The 24,845-nt window shown below is 41.7% G+C and overlaps 1 protein-coding gene across 2 annotated transcripts in view; it reads right to left on the bottom strand.

The window, feature by feature from the left end:
- Positions 1-24,845, bottom strand: part of LOC147899706 (pentatricopeptide repeat-containing protein At2g33680-like) — a 44,667-nt gene that overhangs the window by 2,131 nt on the left and 17,691 nt on the right. Inside the window, exon 4 of one of the 2 annotated variants that reach the window (XM_087378230.1) lies at positions 6,035-6,385. The exons of the other annotated variant lie outside the window; for it this stretch is intronic. The gene's annotated coding sequence lies outside the window, so the exon portion shown is untranslated. Of the gene's footprint in view, positions 1-6,034; positions 6,386-24,845 lie in introns of those variants that run through there. 2 annotated transcript variants of the gene reach the window in all.

Genomic DNA, 24,845 nt, shown 5'->3' on the forward strand with positions numbered 1-24,845 from the left:
ACTCTTGTTTTTTAATGTAACATAATAATGCAAATTTATCCATCATTTGATTCTCATGTTAACACTCACATTCATATAATAAACTAAAAGAGATTGTCTAATATTAAAGTGACAATAATAATATTTGAATATGATGTTGGAATGCAATATAAGTTTACTATACATACACAAATATTCTGATCTCTTCTACACAAATTGTTTCGTACCTCTAAAAAACCACAACAGTAATTTTTATATTAAAAAACAAATGATTTTTTCCTTTGCTTTTAGGGCCAGTGCACACAAACAACAAAAAGTAAGTTGGTGTGTTACCTTCTTTCTGTCCACATGACTAATTGCCAAACTTACCTCAAGCATTGAATACAACATTCAATATAGCTCTGATTACTTGTAGGGAGCTTTGCTTGTGAGAGCTGGGGGTTTGATTGGCTTGCCCACCCAAGTCTGTACCTTTTCCAAAGCATTGAAAGCAATCATATGCAATGCTAGTGCCACATTACCATTCCCATTGACTGATGAGACGATTGCGCTCTCATGCTTGAAATGGAACCTCCAAAAATTGAGGTCCCAACTTGGAGTCTAAGGATGCTTCCCTTCATCTCATTAATTGTGCAAACAACCACCATTGTCTCATTTCAGCATTGTATGCACTAAGACTTATAAGGGCCTTCAATGTGATGTTATGATTGGATCTTATGATTGGTGGGCCAGCCACAATAGCAACCCATAGCCACCTTTAAACTATTCTTTTGGGGTTGTTCAATGGTTGTACTTCTAGATAATTCAACACCTTGTCTTGAAGCTTTCAAAATAGCACACATAAGATACCATGTCACGGATGCAAGTGAAGAGATGCTCTTAACATGCCAACACATCTAGCTCATTTTTAGTAGAAAATTATATCATACATATTAAAGAGAAGGATCATATATATCATACATATTGAAGAGAAGGATCGTAGCCCAAGATTAGACGTGTTATCTCTTTGACCTTCCCAAAACACATAAGTACAAGAAAGAAAAATAAAACTAAGATGAGGGATAAGAACAATGGAAGGAACCATACTATAATCCTCTAATTTTAAATAACAAAAATACTAGAGACTAGGTGCATGCATCAATCAAACTCTGGCGCATAATTTTTTTTGGTGACTGCATCAAATGAATAAGAAAATCTATGGCATGCTTATCATATAGTTGATGGTGTTTCTATTGTTGGGCACATCGAATGCAAGCTTTATATTTATCATTGAGTGACAACAATGAGGTTAGTCTACTCCATCAAAAAAATTAGAAATGAATATTTCTCAAATGGAAATCTTGAAGGTTGTAGATTTGGCCTAGGTGAACGACCCTTTCTCTCAACCTTTTCGCCCTTTTATCAAAAAATGGCCTTTAACCCTTAACACTTTTATAAACCCTCAACCCTTTTCTACATTATAAATGCCCAATGGAAATGCAATCCTCTATCCAAATCCAATGAAGAAACATTCTCCTCCCGAGCTTGAGTCTACACCTCTCAATGGAATACAACCTAAGGCCTTATGCTACATACTAAACTTCTAAGCTACCCTAGGTCATATTTGATGCTTTGTAGGTGACAAAAGCCTTGATACATAGCAAAGAGAATAAGGGCCAATAGCCAATGATAAGCCAAGCCCATTTTGTTTTACAGGGGTGAAAAGATTTCTTGTGTTAATGCAAACTCTCTTTTTTAATGTGACGTAATAACAAAAATTTATCCATCATTCGACTTTAAGATCAATACTTACATGTCTATATATCACAACACGAAAAGCAATTGGTTTGATTATTGAAGTGACAATAATAACCTTTAGAGATGATGTTGGAATGCACTTAAGTTTACTATACATATACAAATATTCTAATCTTTCCTATACAAATATTTTCCTTCCTCTAAGAAACCAAAATGATTAAAAAAATTATTTGAAAACAATATGATTCTTTACATTGGTTTATAAGGGCCTTCAATGTGATGTTATAATTGGATCTCATGATTGGTGGACCAACTAAGCCATCAACCCATAGCCACCTTCAGACTTTTCTTTTGTGGTTGCACTATGGTTGTAATCCTAGCTAATTAGACACCTTGTCTTGAAGCTTTCAAAATAGCACACATAAGATACCATGTCATGTATGCTAGTGCATAGATACTCTTACAATGGCAACACATCTAACTCATTCTTGATAAGAGGATTATATTGAAGACATTTAAGAGGAGGATCATAGCCTTAGAGTGCACGTGTTACCTCTTTGAAATTCTCAAAATACATAAGTACAAGCAAGAAAAATAAAACTAAGCTAAGGGATAATAACAATGGAAGAAAACACACAATAATTATTCAAATTTTTATAATAATAAAAATTGAGACTAGTTGGTACATGTATCAATCAAATTTTGACACAATTTTTGTTCGGTGATTTTGCATCAAATGAATAAGAAAATCTATAACATGCCTATCATATAGTTTTCGAAGACTTAGTTTATGGTGTTTCCATTGTTGGGCATACTAAATATAAGCTTTATATTATTACTAGAGGCCAACAATGAGGTTCGTCCAAAGACTCCTACATTAAAATATTTCAGAATTAATTTTTGCCAAATGGGAAATCTAAAAAAGTGTAGATTTGGCCCAGGTGAATTATATTCTATGGTGAATTACCCAAAAGAATCCAAACTTAATAAGTGCACAACTTTTGACATATATGGTCGTGTAATATATTAAATCAAATGGTAAGGTCTCATTTAGATGGATTACTTTTTTGGCCTCTCACAACTATTCTAGATCATAAATTGCTGTCAAATTTAGACATTTTTATGAATATATGCATGATTGTAGTGTACATCTTATATCACATAAAAGCATACAAACAATCAAATTATTGCTAAAAAATACTCTATATCAATCTAACCTTAGAAAATAAAAGTTTTTCTTTAAATAACTTGCATATACATACAATCATATTGGGTTGAAGAGTTTTTTTAAAATTCACCCCCACTTCTTTTCTTGGGTTCCTACAAACCCCAAATACCAAAAATGGCCTATTTGGTATGTTTAGTCTCCTCATAAATCTTAAAGTGTACAAATGTACTATATAAAATTGAAAAATGTGCATTGTAATGTAAAATATATAAGAATCCAAAAAGTAGATGCTACTGGGATTATTGCATCCTAGGCTCCCTTTGAAATATTCTCAAATTACATATTAATTCAATATGAAGTGTCCTTGAAGCCCTTTAAAATTTTCTTGAACCACGTATTGAGTGAACATGAAATCTCATTTCATTGCATTTTATGATGCTCCTTATATTGAATATTCTTAATTCACGTATCACGTCAACTTGAAATACCCTCTATTCACACTCCTACAAGTACAACTATGTAGAAAATCCTTAGAATGAATTACATGCATATATATAGTTTTTAGCCCAATCAAGTCTAATGATGTTTTCATCATTCTCTTGGGAACTTAGAGGAGCATGTGCTTGCATTCCTTGATTGAGGTTTCAGAGCACGATTGGCTCAAGGCTAAGTGTTGTGGCCACAAAACTAGAATTCCAATAGAGCAACACTATTTACTTCAACAAACGTCCTTCTAGTCCCTAAAGCATCATATTCAAAGGGAAAAGGTTCCTATTCTTTCCACCTCCTCCTATTACAAAGGAGCCAAAAGTGGACTCTCACTTCTGGAGGGCTGCGAGTGAGAATTTTTGCTCTCTTCATTGAACTTCTATACTTTGAATGTTAAATTGCTATGAGTGAGAATTCCGATTTCAACACTAAGCATATCTTTCAACAAGAAGGAGAAGCTTGCATGGGAGGTCTCTTCATCAAATGCATGTCTTTCAAGTCCACTCGAGAAATGAAGATTCCATGCCATTGTGGCGTTGCTCATTTTGCATCTCACATCACTGGTACTTTTGGCTAGTACTTGCGAATCAAGCCCGAGAAATTAGAACATAAAATGTGCCACCCCACTAGTCGCATCCCCTTTCTCCTTCGGTACTATACACCTCGGGTGCCTTTGCATCCATCCAAACGATGAACCATCCTTTTCATGATTAATTTATTACTAATTTAGTAATGATATATCAAGGTTGATTTAGTAAGGATATATCACTATTAATTTACTAATGATATATTAGTATTAATTTAGTACTAATTTAGTACTAAGCTAACGTTGATATATCAGTACTAAATTAACACTAATTTAGTACTAAATTAGTACTAAATCAACATATTAGCATTAGAACTAATCAGCATCTCAGCATTAGTACTAATGAGCATATTAGTGTTGATTTAGCACTTCATTAGTTTTACAATAGTACTAAATTAGCATATTAGCATTAGTAATAGTTAACATGTCAATAATTAGTACTATGTTAGTATCAATACTATATTAACATACTATGTTTGTCAATATAGCCCCTGAGGGGTCCCCTTTAGGGGTAAGGGCCATATTGACAAACACCTTAACAAGGATTGCATAGTTTTTCTCTCTATATTTTGTGAAAATTGCTTTGAGTAAGCAAAAAAGGTTATGTGCCTTAATTAAGCTGAAAGCTTTGACAAGTTCTTGGGTGCTTGCATTGCTACTTGGATTGTTCCTCTTCCTTAACTTATGAAGTCACTATACTGCCTTAATGGTTCCTCTTTGCACCCTTGAATACAACCAATAGTTTTAGTAGAACTCCCCTCCTTTTCCCTCTCCTTTCTACTTTATACTACAACAATAATAGATAAACAAGAATATTGTGATTCACAACTCCTTTTTACTTGATACTACAGCACTAATAAAAAAATAGTACTTGATATTGCAACGCTATTAGATAAACAAGAAAGTTGTATTTGATACTACAACACTATAAAAAGATTGCAGGGAGAGAGAGAGCACAAGAAACAACATGAATAAATGAAATTGATTCGTTATATATAATTGGTGACCCATGTTCATTACACCATGTAATAATATATCCATGTACAAGCTATCTTCAAGTCCCATAAAATGGGGGATAGTGTTTAGCCAAAATGGGTGTTGATCAGAATCATATGCTATGATATCGATGACATGGACCTCATAGGGAAACCTTGAAATAAACTCTGAGATACTTTCCTTGGAATTTGCTAGCTTCCCCAAGTATGGCAACAAGAACTTACATAGCTCCTCATCATGAGGATCTCCATCATATTGGGATGGAGCGATGCAAGTTTCAGGTGGGTTCACAGCACTGGCTTTAGAGGCATGTCATCTCTTAGCACTATGTGCTCTGAATCATTATCAATGCCATGCCTACATATTGCATTAAAGAGCTTCAGGTAACATAAGTCATCCGATCGCGTTGGATGGTGATATTCTTCAGAAGTATGACATTCTTCTTGCGAAAAATTGAACTTAAGCTTGAAAGAACTCCATCCACCATCCCACACCATATTTCTCTGTATCAAAGCCACCAAGAGCTCTACATTCCTCTTGGTCATGCTACTCCATGTAGCGATCAGGTCCACAAATCTACCAAAAACTTTGTCAAGCCGGGCCACAAATACACAATGTGTGATCCAAAGTGGTGAATGTCACCTCCCTCGGCCACTCGAGGAGATTTCTTCCACCACCTCTTTAGTGAGATTCCATTCATATAAAAAATAACCGACTTCTTTGGAGGGGCGACATTTTCAATAGCACCTATAAGGAAGGACAGAAACAAAAAGCTAAATATATGGCAAACTAACAAAAAACAATATTACGATATTGTAGATAAATTCATGAAAATTAACAAGGTGCAAATACATAAAAGGTAACCACTTTAAATACATGAGAAGTAACGAAAAACTAACTAAAAACAATAAGAGTGTAGATAAAAATGGATTGTGCACAATAAGCACAATACAAGCTCTTTTTGCACAATAAGCATAATACCAGCTCAAAGAGCATTTCATTCACGAATAGGAGAATCAGCTCAAATACAATGTATCACTGCTTTGAGGATCGTGTCCTACACAATGGGGTTGGGCATTTTGCAATCTCAATCACAAGATCCCTAGGATTCTTTAGGAAACTAAATTTCCATTTCATTGAGCTTGCTGGGAGATAGCTACCAAATGGCATGTCATCTAGCGTGTTTTCATCTTCATAGGTTAAGCTTGAAATAGCAAAAATAATTTCAATAGCCTCTACCACCTTCTCGCAACTAGTCTTCTCATTGTCCTTCATCTCTTTTGGGACATCCTTCTGGCTGTCCATCATCCCTTCTGAAATGTTCTCTACTAAAACATCCTTGCCCAGAAGCTTCCGAGCTTGGTCTGCAATGGTATCCAATATCTGTACTTCCTCTTTAAAACCGTCTGAGTCAAGTTGGTTTCCCATGTCTGTAGTGTCAATTAAAATCCAATTAGCATACATCAACTACAATTGAAATTACGCATATATAAACATAACCACATACCCTTGTTATCTTTTATCTTCTTGCTGCTGTACAATAATCTTACAGCAGTTCTTTTTTTTTGTTCTATTCCTCCCTTCATCGAACTAGCAGCCACATCTTTTGAGGTGATTTTATCTTGTGAAATAGATAACAAATTACAACTTCGTCAACACATTTAGTCTATATGTAATGCAATATGAAAAACATTGAAAAAAATGAAGAAAATGCCAAAGACACATCATCCCCTCCCTCTCCATCTTTTGGGGTTGAGCCCCCCTTTGCTCTATCTCAATTGCTTCCTTCTCCCTTCTTACCCTTTCCAACACCTCGTCATCACTATCCTCCTCACCGATTTACCACATGAGGCCTATGCAGATCTATGCTGCTCTTGCTTCATGTTGGGATTCAAAATTGTACTGCTAGGAGTTTCAAAAATCTCATCTTGGACATGTACACTCCTAGACTTCTCCGTGGTTTGAGTAACATAAAATCCAGTTGCATTCCATTTTAGTGCTACAGGGAAACATTTTAGTAATAAACCAACAATACCACCTTAGTTCTAACAATTAGACCAGTTGTAATATAGAAACATATAGTACTACAATAGTCGCAGATTGCACTATAGTAGTACTACATTAGTACTCTACTTTGAAAACTACATTAGTAATATTAGTGCTCTACTGTATTAGTATTATAAAGAAACAAATAGTACTATATTAGTATTCTACTACATTAGTATTAATATAGTACTATATGAGTACTATATTAGTACTCTAATATATTAGTACTCGAATAGAAACAAATAGTGCTATGTTAGTACTGTGATAGTACTATTTTAGTACTATATTAGTAGGCATTAGTAGTCTACTATAATAATACTGCTATATTAGTACTATATCAATACTATATAGAAACAAATAGTACTATATCAGTACTATATAAAAACAGATAGTACTATATCAGTACTGTATTATTGCTCTAATATATTAATACTAGAATTTAAATAAATAGTGCTATATTAGTAGTATATTAGTAGGCGTTATAGTCCACAATATTAGTATTGAATAGAAACAAATAGTACTATATTAGTATTAATATAGTACTGTATGAGTACTATATTAGTACTAAAATAAAAATAAATAGCACTATGTTAGTACAATAATAGTAGTATGTTAGTATGCATTATAGTCTACTATATTAATATTCCATTAGTACTATATTAGTATCAAATTTAGATCTAACACATCACCATTAGTATTCATAGTACTAAAACTAATATATTAGTACTAAAATAAAAATAAATGCTACTATGTTAGTACAATAATAGTACTATGTTAGTAGTATGTTAGTATGCATTATAGTCTACTATATTAATGCTGGAATAGTGTTACATTAGTACTATATTAGTGTCAAATTTAGATCTAACACATCACCATTAGAATTCTTAGTACTAAAACTAGTACAATCCGCATAAGGCTACTGAATTCAATCAGCATCTGTAGTATTGAATGATACAATTAGCCTATAATGCTAACATAGCACTATGTTAGTATGATCAGCAGAAGGCGTACTAAAGAGTACATCCATCTACCTATAATGCTAACATAGTACTTTTTAAGCTTTATAATATAATGTTTTCTATGGTACCAAGTATTATATTGGTATTCTTCAATATCATAGATTTTAAACATTACTTAAAAAAGTGAAATTTGAACACACATGTTGCACTGCCCGCCTCTTCCAGTGCCTCAACCACCCTTCCCCTCCCCCGTCACTCGCCTCCACCTCCGCCCATCTCCTCCTACTACGCCGCCATCAATCGCCTCCTCTCCTCCTTACCTTTCTTCCCTCTTAACCTCCCGCCACCCACCGGCCACACCTCCTCCCCTCCTTACCTCCCTCCACCCCCCACCTCCCCCACAGCCAGCAGTGCCGCTGGTGACCCCTCCCACAAAAAAAAAAAACTAATTAACTAAACCTTAAACTAACCCTAGTTAACGATTAGGTTAGGTTATACTAATTGTAGTTAATTAATGATTAGGTTAAGGAGAATCAAGTTAGGTTGGCTAGATTAACTGTGGTTAGTAGGGTAGGGTAGGTCTAGATAAACTAACTAAACCAATGTAACTGCTGCGCTAATAACTGTTGCAAGGCATCCTCAAGCAATGCAATCCTGCCAGATAAGGTATGAGCTACTGGGCGCGACACCTGCTGGGTTGGCCGGACTCCTGACTCACCAGGGTCCCTCCTGGAAGCCCCTTCTTCTGCTTCCATTCAGTTCAATGGGTGTTTTGTTTTGTTTTGTTTTTTTTTAAAACACCGCTAGAAAACTGTATTTACAACTGACACAATTCAGGGTACTGACACTCTGACACAATTCCCTATACTAGGGAATTCCTGCAATCCCACATGCACACTGACTAGGCATTTGACACAGGCATATATCCCAAATAGCGCTTTTCCCTATACTAGGGAAGCTCCTGCACACTAACTCTAACTGAAGCACATAGGCATAATCTCAAGCATAATCTGTCCCTACTATAGCATCGAACCCTCATGCAGACTAATTACTAACGAGACCCTCTTCATGCAAGCCGAGCATCACCACAGACTAAGATCGAAAAAAAAAACACAGAATTGACGAAGGCCAAAGAAAGCTCCCTGGTCTAAATTTGTCTGAGGGAATCTGTCTCAGCTCCACGTTGTTCAAGCCCCTACGCTCCTGCGACAAGTCTGCAACCAAGAGCCTTACTTGAGCGTCGATCCAGTCTCAGCTTACGAGTTGGCTGCGTGGCGTTGGAGGGCTTTGACCGTAAGTGCGCCAGGGAAGCAGATCAAAAACTATTACGGGCCAACCAAACCCGTAGCCAAATAGCGGGAGATATGACGAAGTGACGAAGCATATATTTACAGGCTCCCCATAACCTCCGTAATCCTGCCTGCGCGTCGCTCATCCATGAATCACCGAAGGCCTCCCGTCATACTATCACTGTTTTCGTCGTAGACCACGGGCAGCACCAACCAAATTCGTCGTCACCCGTCGCAGGTCAGCGTCGATCCCGTCTGTCCGTCGCGTGGAGGTCACGAGTAACCGAATCGCTCCACTCCTAGTACCTGACCACTTCAGATCACTTGCGCTCCAAGCTTCGTCGTCGCATATGACGTTAGCAGCTTCTCTGCATAATCCACGTCCAGACCTCCGCTGACGCCTACGAGGTACACACATAGATATCCAAGGCAGAGGCAGAAATTTGAGCACCAAAAGGCCAGGCCCCGCATGGACTCTCCGTTTGGTCTGGCGCTCTGGTCCTTCGATGACCGTCCCTTGATCTCTGGTCTTCCGTCACCCAGATCGTCTCTCTCACCTAGCAACCTTTTTTTTGGCTCTGATACCAATTGTTATGCACTACATGTATTTCCTACTGCAGATCACGGGAGCAGCACCAATTCTTTCCTTCCAGCCAACCTTGCTGAAGCACACGAGCTGATAGAGAATTTCAGTCCGAAAAAAACATACGTGAATACTTCATTCTCTTCTCTCTCTAGCTTCAACAAGCCCCATCTCCCTAGATGGATCTAGATGCCACATGTCATCATCATAGAGCCTTCCTAATGCAACCTTTCACCCCTCTCTTGTGTTGGAAAGGTCACCTCCCCATCTGTAAGCCCCCATATGAGGAGAGCATGGGGGAGGGAGACCTAGGGCAGTACCCAACAGAAAAAGAGAGAAAGGGGCTGCCACATAGACAGCATCATGGCTGTCATGTGGGCAGCACATCTAAAGCTGTTATGGGCAGGACAGAGGGCCAGGATAGTGCGGAAGCATGGCAGATCTGTACGGATTACAGATGCCTGCTATACGGCTGGTTTCAGGGACATGTATGGAGCTCAGGCAGGAGCCCTAGAGCTGGAACAAGCCTGGAGCAGAGGCAAGATAGTCTGGGACAGATTGCGATGGATCTGTTGGGGTAAAGGCACATTGCCACTCCTTTATTAAAGATATGACACCTATGACTGTCTTAAGACAGTCATAGGGTGAAAAACCTAATCCTAATAAAACTTAAGAGTTTGTGGTGTGGCTCATCACTTCACACCCGCATCTTTAGTGTCACTCCTCTCTCTCACTCTCTCCCGATTGTTCTTCTCCCTCTTCCCTTCTCCCTTCAACTGGTATCAGAGCCTCACTCCCTCCCTACCCCTGCCTACCCCCTCCCCTCGGGCTTCATGCCCTCAGCATTGCGTAGGCAGCGCGGGCCAACGGGACAGCAAGGGCAGCAGCCAGGGTGTAGCGCGGGCAGCTGCAGCAGCAGCGCAGCGCGGGCCAGCGGGACAGCGCGGGCAAGAGCGCAGGGCGCATCGCGGGCTGCAGCAGGGCGGCGTTGAGCAGCGCCAGCAGCTGCACAGCAGCAGCTAGCTGCTACAGCCTCCGGGCTTCGTACAGGGCGGCAAAGAGAGAGCATTCCCGGCTGTTCAGTCCTTCAAACTGTGTTTTTTTTTTTTTTGGAGGTACAGCAAGTACACTCTTGTCCCTCGTGCTTGAGGTGACTAGTACCATAGTGTGTGGTGGTTGCACAGTTATCTTGTTTCGGGAAGGTAATGCCTTGATTTTGCAAAGGATTTTTATGCTTTTGCTGAGTGCAAATCTCAGCTTTTGGGTGACATTTTCAAAGGGCTTTTGCCTGGAAGCTTATGCAGTGTATGCCTTGAGGCAGTGTGGAGCCAGGGAGCCCACATTGGTCTTGTTTCCGCAGTGTATTCAGTGACATTTCTATAGGTCACATTTTGTGTACGACACCTTGGAAAATCTCAGTTGAGCCACGTTTGGCCAGGGCGCATCGAGTTTACTCGGTCCCTAACTGTCCATCGTTGACAGTGCTCAAAAGATTTTCTCTTCAGTGTTTGTACGTTGGGATCTGTGTTGTTATTGTGTACACAGGGCTGTTTATGCATTGCATTGTCAGGTGAAAGTGCCAGGAGAGCGCTGTATTTTCTTTGCTACCTCAGTGTTGAGGTGTTTTTCACTTGGTACAGGTGTTAAATCAAGGGGCTTTTGCCCAGGTTTTGCTTGAGAGCACTTGGGTTACTGTCAGAGATCTTCAGATGCCTTTTATCCCCTTGGCAGAAGGGTGATTGCTTGGGATTTATCCCATTTTCTGTTGCAGGTTTGTGACAGGCTGAAGTGTCTGGAGCCTCTTTTTCAGTGAACAAAACAGTGTATGCCAAGTGGTTTATGCATATTAAATCAGTGCAATACCTCATCTGAGGTGGGAGAAGTGATCAGGACAGCAGTGTTTTGTGCTTTGTCAGCTGATGATGCACTGTTAAAGCACTTGTGGAGCAGCTGCAGCATTCTGAAATTACTGTTTTTATGCCTATTTGAGCACGGTACAGTGTGTCAGAAGGTACAGTAACTGGAGGGAATTTTCTGTTTTGCTGCAGATTTTCTGACAGTAAAAAACAGCACTATTGTGAGTGCTCCTGGCTCTTGATAGAGCAGGTTTTTTCTGAACTTACAGGGAGTCAGGTACTTTCCTTATCTAATATGGCATCAGGGGGAAGTGAATCATCAATTCTGAACATAAAGAAATTGGAAGGGGCACACAATTATGCATTATGGGCAGAACAGTGTTTGAATGTACTTCTGCTTAAGAAGATTTCTAAGCCCATAAGGGTGAAGGGTGTCAAGCCATCTGGGATGTCAGATGATGAGTGGGAGGAGCTAGATTTGTCCGCGAGCGCTGCTATCATGCTTACTCTCAGTGATTCTCTTGTGTATAATGTTCAGGCTGAAAAGACCTCTTATGGCGTATGGCAGAGGCTAACAGAGTTGTATGCCCAAAAGAGTTCAGCCAGTAAGGTGTACTGGTTGAAGAAGCTGGTTGATCTTCGCATGAAGGAAGGTACAGCTATGACCTCACACTTGAGTGAGTTCAATGCCATCTTTACACAACTGATTGCACAGGGGTTGAACCTTGATGAGGAGTTCAAGGCTACTTTCTTGTTGTGTACCCTCCCTGAGAGTTGGGACACTTTCAAGACCACCCTGTCTAATTCAAATGTCACTCTTATATATGCTGATGTAGAGAGCTCTCTCCTCATGGAGGAGAGATGAGCAGGAAAAATAATGCGGGCAGCAAGTCTTCAAATGCTTTGCAGGTACAGGAAAGAGGCAGGACTCAGCAAAAGGGGAGATCTGCTAGTAAGTCCAAATCCCGTAGTCAGTCCCGTGGTAAAAAGGATATTGAATGCTTTTATTGTGGCAAGAAGGGACATGTGAAGTCTAAGTGCTTCAAGTTTATACGGGATCAGAAAGCCAAGAAGGCTGAAGCAAAGGATGCAGGCAGTGGAAGTAAAGGCAAAGGCAAGGCCAAGGTAGATGACTTGGATGCAGTGAATGTTGCAGCAGAGGACAGTGACAGTGACAGACATGATGTTTTATGCTCTTCTGCTGTAATTGCACATACTTTGGTTATTGATGGCCATGACATGCACACCTGGCTCTTGGATTCGGTGCTTCTTTTCATGTTACTCCTCATAGGGAGTGGTTTACTTCCTACACACGTACTCATGGAGTTGTTCACCTTGGGAACAACTATGCATGTCAGATTGCAGGGATTGGCAGTATACAGATAGTATTCCCTGATGGACGCACATTTATGCTTGATGGTGTTCGCCATGTGCCGCAAATCAAGAAAAATCTGATTAGCATTGGCTTATTGGATGACAGTGGTTACCACACCACATTTGGGGATTCCAAATGGGTGATTACTGATGGCCAGGTTGTAGTGGCTGAGGGTTTTAATAGTGATACCTTGTACCCTCTTTATGTTTCCAGTGTAGGTAATCATGTTGTTGCCATAACCGAGCTGCCAAAGATTTCATTGTGGCATAGCCGGTTGGGACATATGTCCGTTAAAGGAATGCAAGAACTGTCACGTTTGGGTTATCTTCCGTCTCTTTCATTTTCAGATTTGCCTACTTGTGATCATTGCATATTTGGCAAGCATTCTATGACTCCTCATAAGAGGAGAACTCCCCAAAATAGAGCACCGCTTGATCTAGTGCACACTGATTTGTGTGAAATGCCACAGTTATCACTAGGGGGTGCAAAATATTTCATTACTTTTATTGATGATGCCACACGCAAAGTGTGGGTCTATTTCTTGAAGCATAAAAGCGATGCCTTAGATGCTTTCAAGAAGTTTGTCACTCAGGTTGAAAATCGGACAGGTCGTAGGCTGAAATGCCTCAGATCCGATAATGGGGGTGAGTATGTGTCACATGCTTTTGTGCAGTTTTGCGAAGCTAAGGGTATTAAACAGGAACTCACAGCCCCTCATAATGCATCTCAAAATGGTGTAAGTGAGCGGCTATTTAGGAGAAAGTTCGATGTATGTTGTCTTATGCTGCATTGCCCCATGGCTTTTGGGTAGAAGCCGTGCAAACAGCAGTTCACATTATTAACAGGTCGCCAAACAAGGCTTTGGAGTTGAAAGTGCCAGAGGAGGTGTGGTCTGGCAAGCCACCCTCATATAAGCACTTACATGTGTTTGGCTGCGAGTGCTTTGCTCATGTACGCAAAGAACTGCGCACCAAACTGGAGCCGAAGTCTTTCAGATGCATCTTTATGGGTTATGGTGACGAAGGTGAAATGGGGTACAGGTTATGGGATCCCGTCAAACAGAAGATTATACGCAGCAATGATGTCATCTTTAAAGAGGATAGTGTACACAAAGAACCCGTGCAACCTGTGGAATACAGGAGGGTTGTTTATGATGATGTCGGACAGCAAAGAATGCCCATTAATATGCAGCAGCAGGCAGCTGCAGATAACCCTGTTCAAGAGGTTATACAGGCTGAAAATCAGCCAAATAATTTTGCCAATGATGCACCACAGGATATGCCAGCAAATGGGGCTGTAGAACAGCCAAATATGGTGGTACAGCCACCCGTCATGCATGACGAACAGGCTGGACAGCAGCATAATCCGGAACATTTTGTTAGGAGGAGCACCCGTGTACAACGGCCTCCTGATAGGTTTGTCCCAGGAGCCAATAATGTGGCTGATTTTATTATGCTGACAGATTGTGGTGAGCCTTCCAGCTTCAAGGAAGCTATGGGAAGAAAAGAGAAAAGGAAGTGGGAGAAAGCCATGCAGTCAGAAATGGACTCCCTACTTCAAAATGATACATGGGACTTGGTGCATCTACCTGCAGGCAGAAAGGTTTTGCCATGCAAGTGGGTTTACAAAGTCAAAGTGGATTCAAATGCTTTACCGAGGTATAAGGCCAGATTGGTTGCCAAGGGATTTAAGCAGGAGAAGGGCATTGATTTTGATGAGATCTTTTCCCCTGTAGTCAAGATGACTACTTTGAGAGCAGTGTTAGCTCTTGTTGCTCATGAGGACATGGATTTATGTCAAATGGATGTGAAGACTGCTTTTCTTCACGGAGATCTCCATGATGAGATCTATATGAGTCAGTCAGAGGGATATGCTGTTAAAGGGAAAGAGCAGCTTGTGTGTAAGCTCAAGATGAGCTTGTATGGACTCAAGCAGGCACCAAGAGAATGGTACAAGAAGTTTGATGCCTTCATGCAGTCCCAAGGGTATCATAGGTGTGAGACCGATCATTGCTTGTACACCAAACGGGCAAAGGATGGCAGTTTGATGCTACTCATTCTATATGTGGATGACATGCTAATTGCGAGTAAATCTCAGCAGGAGATTAGTACTTTGAAGAAACAACTGCATAAGTCTTTTGACATGAAAGACTTGGGTGATGCAAATCATATTCTTGGCATGCGGATTACTCGTGACAGGTCCAAGGGACTTTTGTTTCTGTCACAGAAAGAGTACATTGACAAAGTACTGCAGAGGTTTAAAATGGAGGGGGGGAAGTCTATTAGTACCCCGTTGCCTCCACATTTAAAACTCAGCTGTAAGGACAGCCCCAGATCAGATGATGATAAGGCTGAAATGGCCAAGGTTCCTTATGCATCTGCAGTTGGTTCTTTGATGTATGCCATGGTTGCCACTCGTCCGGATATTGCTTTTGCGGTGGGAGTCATCAACAGGTATATGGCAAATCCAGGCAAGCGGCACTGGGAAGCAGTGAAAAGTGTCTTGAGGTATCTCAAGGGTACCAAAGACTTGTGCATATGCTATGGTAGGCAGGATGCATTGGTGCATGGTTTTACAGATTCAGACTATGCAGGGAATGCAGATAACCGGAAGTCTACTACCGGTTATATTTTCACATTTGCAGGAGGTGCTATATCATGGGTGTCTCGGTTGCAGAAATGTGTTGCACTGTCAACTACTGAAGCTGAATATGTTGCAGCCACTGAAGCTTGCAAGGAAGCAATATGGCTTACTCGGCTGGTGGGAGATTTGGGCATTACAGGAGATATGCCAGTTTTGCATTGTGATAGTCAGAGTGCTATCATGTTGGCAAAGAATCCGGTCTTTCATCAAAAGACCAAGCACATAGATGTGAAATATCATTTCATCAGAGAGGTACTGGAAGACAAGCGACTTGAGCTTGTGAAGGTGCATACTGATGATAATCCTGCAGATTTGCTCACTAAGAGCTTGCCTACAGAGCGGTTTGCACATTGCCGCCACATCATGGGATTAGGATGAGACCATTCTTATTTTATGGTCTTGTATACAGTAACTGTATATTGCTGTAATTTTTATTCTTTTCTCCCCTTTAGGCACATTGGCCTTTAGGTGGGAGGTTGTTGGGGTAAAGGCACATTGCCACCCCTTTATTAAAGATATGACACCTATGACTGTCTTAAGTCTTAAGACAGTCATAGGGTGAAAAACCTAATCCTAATAAAACTTAAGAGTTTGTGGTGTGGCTCATCACTTCACACCCGCATCTTTAGTGTCACTCCTCTCTCTCACTCTCTCCCGATTGTTCTTCTCCCTCTTCCCTTCTCCCTTCAGGATCTAGGACATGGAGGCGCACTGTTTGCAGTAGGTTTGGGGGGGCTGGACCAGCAGCAGACTGGTCGGCCAGTATGAAGCTGGCTGGTCGGTTTTCTACAGCAGGCCTCAGGGCCTATAAAAGGAGAGGCTCAGGCCTCATTTCATCATCCAGCCTAGCAGCACTTCAGGGAGCAGGAAGGAGCAGCAGAGCAGCAGCAGTTGGGCCTATGACCAGGAGGTGAACTGTGCTGAGGTGCTGCAGACTTAGCTCCAGATAGAGTCTGAACCTAGACTATCTTCTAGGGCAGAAGGTTGCTGAGATCATCATCACTTGGTGCAGCAGTTCAAGGAGCAGAAGGAGCAGCAGATCAGCCACTTGTGGGTCTCTATCTAGAAGGTGACAAGAGAGCTGTAGAGCTGCAGACCTAGCTCAAAGTGCTGCCCACCTAGGCTGGTGCAAAGACAGCAAGGTGTTGTGATCTGGACGGAAAGTCTACAGAAGCTCGAGGTGGAGCACGCGGACTCGAGTCTAGAGATAGCCAGCAGATAGGAGAAGGACCTTGTGGTAAGATCAGAGGACCACACCATTGGTGGGACTCTGGATCTGTCTCTTTTGTATTGTGTCCATAGTTATGGACGGAAATATATATTTTGGTGGTTTCTCTATCTAGTTGGTTCATTGTCTATTGATGAGTGTGCACACCTATTGTATGCACATAAGTAAAGAAGTCTGTGATTCCACACCCACACCGCACACTATGTGAGCTCCTGGGCATTACTATAAGTCTTCCGCTGCGTGTACCCTCTGTTGGGTATTTTCTAACATCTTGGGATGCTTAAAAATTCTTTGCCCCTAGGCACATTCCTTGCATTAGGCCCTTAGCCTTAGATCCACCTAGTCTGGTGCTATCAACCCTCACCTAGGACCTTGACATTAATTCCCTCCCGATCATTTACATGAAGCGCAAACAAATAATTACAAACATAGATCCTTTAAGGGAAATGTCGACTGATTCTTCCGAGGTCATGCTACCTCGGCTAGAGCGTAACACCGATTTAAGATGTAGTTGGCACACATTAGACCTTCAAGCCAGAATTTGTGAGGCATGTGTTTGCTTTTCAGCATACATCTGTCCATCTCCATAAGAGTTCTATTTTTCCTCTCAGCTTTGCCATTTTGCTGAGGGGTCAGCCTCACTGTGAGCTGATGCACAATACCCTTGCCTTTCAGAAAAGCATCAAAATCTGCAGACAAGTATTCCCCACCTCTATCTATGCGCAATGTCTGTATCTTGAGTCCAGATTCATTTTCAACCATGGCTGAAAAGTGTTTAAACACCATGAACACTTATGATTTGCGCTTCAGCCCAAAGACCCAAGTGAAATTGGAGTAATCATCAATAAAGTTAACAAAGTAGAGATGACCACCCAATGATGGAGTCCTCATGGGACCATAGACATCACTGTGTATAAGCTGTAATTTTCGGACAGTTTTAACTGAACCATCCTTTTTGAAGGGGAATCTGTGCATCTTGCCTAAAATGCACCCTTCACAGGCATGTGGAGGAGGTATCTCAAGAGGTGGCAATGCATCAACCATAGAGTGCTTCTAAAGTGTCATCAAGCTGTTGTAATGCATGTGGCCATATCTGGCATGCCATAACTCTGCATTCTGCATGGCAGCAGTAAGAGTAGAAACTGCAAGAGCATGGGCTGCTCTTTTCTCAAAAAGATCAAGCTGAAAAAGCCCACGCAGCAGAGTACTAGATAATCTCAAGGCATAATCATTTTCTCTGTCTCGGACAGCACATTTGTCATCCTCAAAGATGACCTCAAATCCAGCCCTGTTAAGAGTGGACACTGAAAGGAGATTCTTGGTGATACCAGGCACATACAAGACATCTGAAAGTCTGAAAACTGAGCCATCAATGGCGGTAAGCTCAACTTCTCCTGTACCACGTACTGAATATGACGAGTTGTTGGCACAAGTGACTTTCTTACCAACGGGAGGTGGATGCAAGGAAGTGAAGAGACACTTCCTAGAAGTGATATGCTTGGTGGCACCGCTGTCAAAATACCAAGTATTCAGTGTTTCATTGACACTGAAAGCTGATGCATCCGTGGAAGGATCATAACTGCAAGTCAAAAAAGCATATGTATCATCATTACAAGTGGCTGTACTATCCCGAGCATCTGGAGCAGCCAGCCTTGAATCTGAAATGCAAGATAAAAAGGCATAATCCTGTCCAACAAAGTTGGCTGCAGCATCCCCACTGTCAGATGCATGAGGAGCTGAATCTGAAACAGCCATACCGGAGCTGTTTTTCTTCTCTTTTGCAAGCCTTTTCCTGCATTCTGCAATGTGATGACCTGGCTTTTTGCAGTAATGACAAAGACCCTTCTTCTTGGGCTTGCATCATTCTTAGCCTTTTGTGAAGGCTGTCCTGACCCACTGGAAGGCTGATTTACTGATGTCTTTGCCTGTCCCTTTCCTTTTGACTTGAACTTTGAGAGCATGTTCACCTGCACGTGAAGCCAAGTTTTTCCTGGTCTGCTCTTCCTGAAGCAGAAGTCCTATCAACTCATGAAAAGTGAGAGGATTTGCACCTCCCCTCAATGATAAGTTCAGCGAGGTATGAAAGCTGAGATAAGTCTCAGGAAGAGAATTCAGAGTGGTGGTAATCATCTCTGAATCAGGAATAATCTCATCAATGTTCAATAATTGCTCTCTGAGATCCTGTAGCTTTATGAGGTGGACTGACTTGGAGTCACCCTCTTCCATATGTGTTACTTAACTCTCTTTTCAAGAAAGATGCCCTTGCATCATTCCGGGCTGCATACATGCTTTCTAAGATATCCCACGCTGCCTTCGAGGTCTTACACGACCGGATATGCGGAATGATAAATCTTTTCACTGAAAGAGAGATACATGACAAAGCTAAGGCATCCCGTGAATCCCATCTCTTTTGTTCTGGAGTGGTGGCTACAGCTGCACCAACAACCTGTCCTGCAACTGCACCCTGTGCACGACCTCTTCCACCTCCTTGCTGGGGAGGGATATTAGGTGCCATACCTGCTGGTCGGATCTCATCCCCATTCACATAATCCCACAAATTACGAGAAATCAGAATATTGCGTACCATAAAACTCCAGAGGGAGTAGTTGGTACCATCCAACTTGTCTTCCTGTGAAAGACCACCGAACTGGAAATCATTCTGATTTTGTTGGGCCATGTCTGAGAAAGAAAATACAGCAAATGCAAATCTGAATTCCCTTGCTGGGAATGGAGTGCACAAATCCCAAAAAACACAGCCAAACATTGGCTAAAAATGCAACTCAAATCTCTGTAATGTCTCTATCAGAAATCTGCCAGAGCATCCAATCTCTCCCAAAACCTGCCAAAAGCGCTTCAAAGCACTCACAGAAAGGCAGTATGAACTGAAATCTCCAAAATTGCTCTCCCAACACAAAAGCCCCAATTTGTGGCTTGAAATTGCAACCAGAAAGGGGCAAATTTACTAAAAGCCCCAAATCTGCAATTTCTAAAGAAAAGCCCCAAATTTTACTGCAAAATTACAGTGTAATTGCAAAAGCCTCAAATTTCTTCAACACTTCAAGATTTACTGCAATGTTTGCCCAAAAAATCCAACTGTGCTCCCACAAAACTGAGCCAAACAATGGCTATATGCAAATAATGCCCCTACCAAAGAACCTTGCAAGTAGAACCCTGCTCAAAAGTCCTGCAAAACTGTAAATTTCCAAGCCCACCTGCAAACAGTACGGCAGTTTGTACGGAGCTGTGCAACTCAGCCTGTACTGTCAGAATCCGTACGGCTGTACAGATATGTACGGCAAGCTGGCACAGATGTACGACGAACGTACGGACTAGCTGCAGGTGTACGACCTGACAGATTGCACGAACTACGAGGCACCACACGTGTGGGTAGTACTGACGAAGGTTAGCGACGATGTACCAAATTTGGTGCAGGAGCCATACGATCTGTACGGCGAGGATAGCGATGGAGCTGTACGGAAGGCAGCGCAAGTACAGTACAGGTTGCAGGCTGTACGGCAACGAGCTGTACGGCCGTACGATGAAGCAGGCGGTGTTGTTCGGAATTAGTACAGGAGCTGTACGATGACGATGACGAATGGTAGGGCGTCGCAGGTATAGTACAGACTGTACGAAATCAGTCTGTACAGATCTGTACGGACGATACGGCAAGCTGTATGGGTTGCTTTGAGATTGGGCTGGAGGCAAGAGCTCAATGAGGCTCTGATACCAAATGTGAGAGCGAGAGAGAGAGCAAATGAGAGAACAGAAAGTAAGAGTGATACAACTGAAGGAGTGAGATAAGGTTTTGTCCTAGTGACAAAACCTTAGTAGTCACTAACCATAGTTAGTGGACTAACTGCGGTTAGGGGGAAAAACCTCTTAAAGAGGGAAAAGTGCCCCTAACTAGCTTATTAAATTACATTGGTCACTGCTGAATTATATCTATAATTCTAACAATTCATTGAACATGTCTTTAAGCATCATGGTTTCCCTCAGGATATTGTCAATGACAGAGATGCAAAGTTTATGGGTCACTTTTGGCAGGAGATATTTACAGCGGTGGATACTTTACTCACACCTAGCACTGCTTACCATCCTGAGACTGGTGGACAGTCGAAAAGGGTAAACAAATGGGTGGAGGAATATTTGAGGCATTTTTGTCATGATACTCAGAAGTCTTGGGATAAATGGTTGTCACTTGCTGAATTTTGCTACAACAGTACCAAGCATCTCTCCATTGGCATGAGCCCGTTTGAGGCAATGTACGGATGTAAGGTCGGGATGCCTTCTTCAATTGGTGACATGGCTATGAAAAATCAACAAGCACGGAATGACTTGGAGAGGATGGATGCCCTTCTATAGTTGGCAAAAAGGAATATGCACGATGCCCAAGCCAAGAAGAAGAAATATGCGGATGAACGCAGGAGATATTTGTCTTTCAAAGAGGGAGATTATGTGCATTTGTATCTCCACAAGAACCGTTATGCCTCGCTGAAAGGTAATACCAACACAAAGCTTGCTCATAGGTACTACGGTCCTTTCAGGATCATCCGCAAGGTTGGAGAGATAGCATATCAGTTGGAGCTACCCAATACCTCCAAGATCCATGATGTTTTCCATGTGTCTTTGCTGAAACCACATGTTGGACAGCATGTCCATGTTCTTCCAGAGTTGCCACCTATGGATGAAGAGAGCCACATCCTCTATGTCCCGGAGCGCATCGTGGGTTTCAGAGACCATGTACTCCGAAACAAGTACCTTGTTTGTTATGTGTGTCTGTTGCTAAGCTAGTAACGAGTGCACCTGATAACATCCTATCTAAGCCCGCAGCAATGGGGTATACAGCCTTTAATGATACGGAGTTAATTAAAATGAAAGCGCAAGTGGCCAATCATGATGTCATTGTGTTGTTTGACTCGGCGTCAACTCACAATGTGATTAACTCCAAGCTCATGAAGAGGCTGAAATTAAAGACAAGTCCATCTGACTATGCGTATACAGTCAGGATGGCAAATGGAAGTTCAACAGAAGTATGGGACCAAAGGGTTACCCAGTTGCAGCTTCGTATTCAGGACTATGCTGAGAAGCTTGATTTTATAATGACCAAGCTTGCTCATGCAGATATAGCCCTGGCTATGGCGTGGCATTCTAGGAAGAATCTAGCCATTGATTGGAAAAAGCACGTATATCAATTCAAGATGAATGATGTGCTTTATGTCTTGCGAGGTGAGAAAGATATACCTTAGGGACCGTTGGTTTCCGTGATGGAAATCCGAAAAGCTCAAGAAGAGTTTTTATTCCTTTGCACAGCATCGGTAGAGCCGGTTGATGATTCTTCGGCTAGCACTGATGTTACGCAAAGTGGTGAGATGGCCAAGCCAGTGCCGAATGTTCAGCATAAAATTGAACTGATTCCGGGGGTAGAATCTGTAAATAGACCTCCCTATAGAATGAGTTTTACTGAAGAGGCGGAGGTGCGTAGACAACTGGAAGAATACCTCAAGTTGGGGCGGATTCGACCAAGTTTCTCACCTTTTGCTTCGCCAGTGATATTAAAGAAGAAAAAGGATGATACGTTTCGCCTCTGTATAGATTACAGAGCAATGAATAATATCACTGTTAAGCACAGGTATCCGATGGCTCGGATTGATGATTTGCTAGATGCATTACATGGAGCCGTGATTTTCAGCAAGATAGATCTTAAGTGTGGCTACCATCAGATCCGGATTAGAGCCGAGGATGTGCATAAAACTGCTTTCAGAAGCAGGTTTGGTCATTATGAGTTTTTGGTAATGTCCTTCGGACTTACCAATGCTCCAGTGACATTCATCATGCTTATGAACGATTTACTACGTCTGTATATCGGAAAGTTTGTAGTACATTTTATTGACGATATTCTAGTGTTCAGTAAAAGTATTACTGAGCATCGTGAACACTTGAAAATAGTGTTCAGTACTTTGAGGAAAGCCAGTCTTTATGTAAATAAAAAGAAAACTATACTGTGTATGGTTAGGCTTGAATATTTAGGATTCATAATTACTCCACAGGGGGTAGAAATGGATCCGAAGAAAGTGGCTGCGATACTAACTTGGCCAATCCCTCAGAGTCTGATCGCGTTGTGATCATTCGTTGTGATCATTCTTGGGGTTTGTCCAATTTTATAAAAGGGATATCAAAGGATATTCCGAAATAGTATCGCCATTGACTGATCTGACCTCACATAAAGTACCTTTTATATGGGGACAGAATCAACAAGAAAGTTTTAAAACCATAAAACAAGCTGTGGTCACAGGACCGTTGTTCCTGGAAACCGATGCAAGTGGCATTGCGGTGGGAGCAGTTCTCCTTCAAGAGGGAAGGCCAGTAGCCTTTGAAAGCAAGAAGCTTTCTCCCTCTCAAAGGAATTGGCCAACTCATGAATTGGAGTTGTATGCTGTTATCCATGCTTTGAAAACATGGCGGCATTATTTGTATGGTTCAGAGTTTTATGTGGATGTGGATCATGATACTCTGAAACATTTTTGTAAACAACCTGACTTGAGGGGCCGCCAAGCTAGGTGGGCAGAGCTTATGCAGGAGTTTAATTTAACGATTCGGTACCGAAGAGGAAAAGATAACAAGGTTGTTGATGCATTGTCTCGCATAATGCACAACCTGAGTTTCACGGTATTAGAGAGTGCTCTAATGACCGAGATCAGAGAAACTCAAAAGGTGGACGAGTTTGTCCAGAGCTTATGGCCTAAGGCTCATGTGTTAAAACCCGGGGAAAATGAAAAGGATGACCTGGCATCCAGAAAAGGCCACACTTATGCAAGATATACCATAAGGGATGGTATGCTAAAAAGAAATGGCAAGGTTGTAGTACCTAATCAGAATGATCTCAGGCAGAGAGTCATTCGACAGTGCCATGATAGCCCATGTGCGGGACACCCAGGGGTCGAGAAGACATATGATCTCGTGAAGTTAGATTTCTTTTGGCCAAAGATGAAAAAGCATATTCATGAATATGTGACACGGTGTTTCTCGTGTCAGGTAAGCAAGGCCGAGCGGGTGAAGCCACTCGGACTTTACAGCCCTTGGAAGTATCACTAAGTAAGTGGGAAAGTATTTCCATGGACTTTATTGTAGGGCTGCCTACAACACAAGGAGGGCATGATTCTATCCTTGTGGTGATTGATCGTCTAACCAAGATGGCTCACTTCATTCCGACTAGAGAGTCTGTTAGTGCCCCGCAAGTGGCGGATTTGTTCATTAGACATATATTTCGTCTGCATGGATTGCCTAGATCCATAGTGTCAGACAGAGATGTCAGATTTACCGGTCATTTTTGGACAGCGGTATTTGAGACACTACGGACTGAGTTGGGAATGAGTAGTGGGGATCATCCTGAGACGGATGGTCAGACGGAGAGAGTAAACCAGACTTTAGAGGATATGCTGAGAGCATATGTGTCATTGAGGCAACATACATGGGACAAGTGGTTGCCATTGTTAGAGTTTGCCTACAATGATCGAAAACATTCCTCTACAGGGTTCAGTCCGTTTGAGCTGAACCATGGTTATAGACCAGCAAATCCAACTATAGTTGGAGTACCTCAGAAAGTACCTAGTGCCGCAAACTTTGTAGTTCAGATGCGGGAGATGCTAGCACTTGCGAGAGCTAATATCCGCCAGGCTATGGATAGAGCCAAGGTGTATGCGGATGAAGACCGGTCTATAAGAGTATTTAAGGAAGGAGAAAAAGTTTTTCTCAGAGTTCCTTCGCACTCGAAGTCGTTAACTTCAGGAGAGTGTGCTAAGTTATCACCTCAATACTGTGGGCCGTGGTTAATTCTAAAGAGAATAGGCAAGGTAGCCTATAAATTAGAATTGCCACAGGGGTGTAAGGTGCACCCGGTTTTTCATGTTTCGC

This window comes from Dipteris shenzhenensis, chromosome 8 (assembly GCF_047967505.1).
Source record: "Dipteris shenzhenensis isolate YYH24624 ecotype China chromosome 8, Dip_SZ_1.0, whole genome shotgun sequence".
Lineage (NCBI taxonomy): Eukaryota > Viridiplantae > Streptophyta > Polypodiopsida > Gleicheniales > Dipteridaceae > Dipteris > Dipteris shenzhenensis.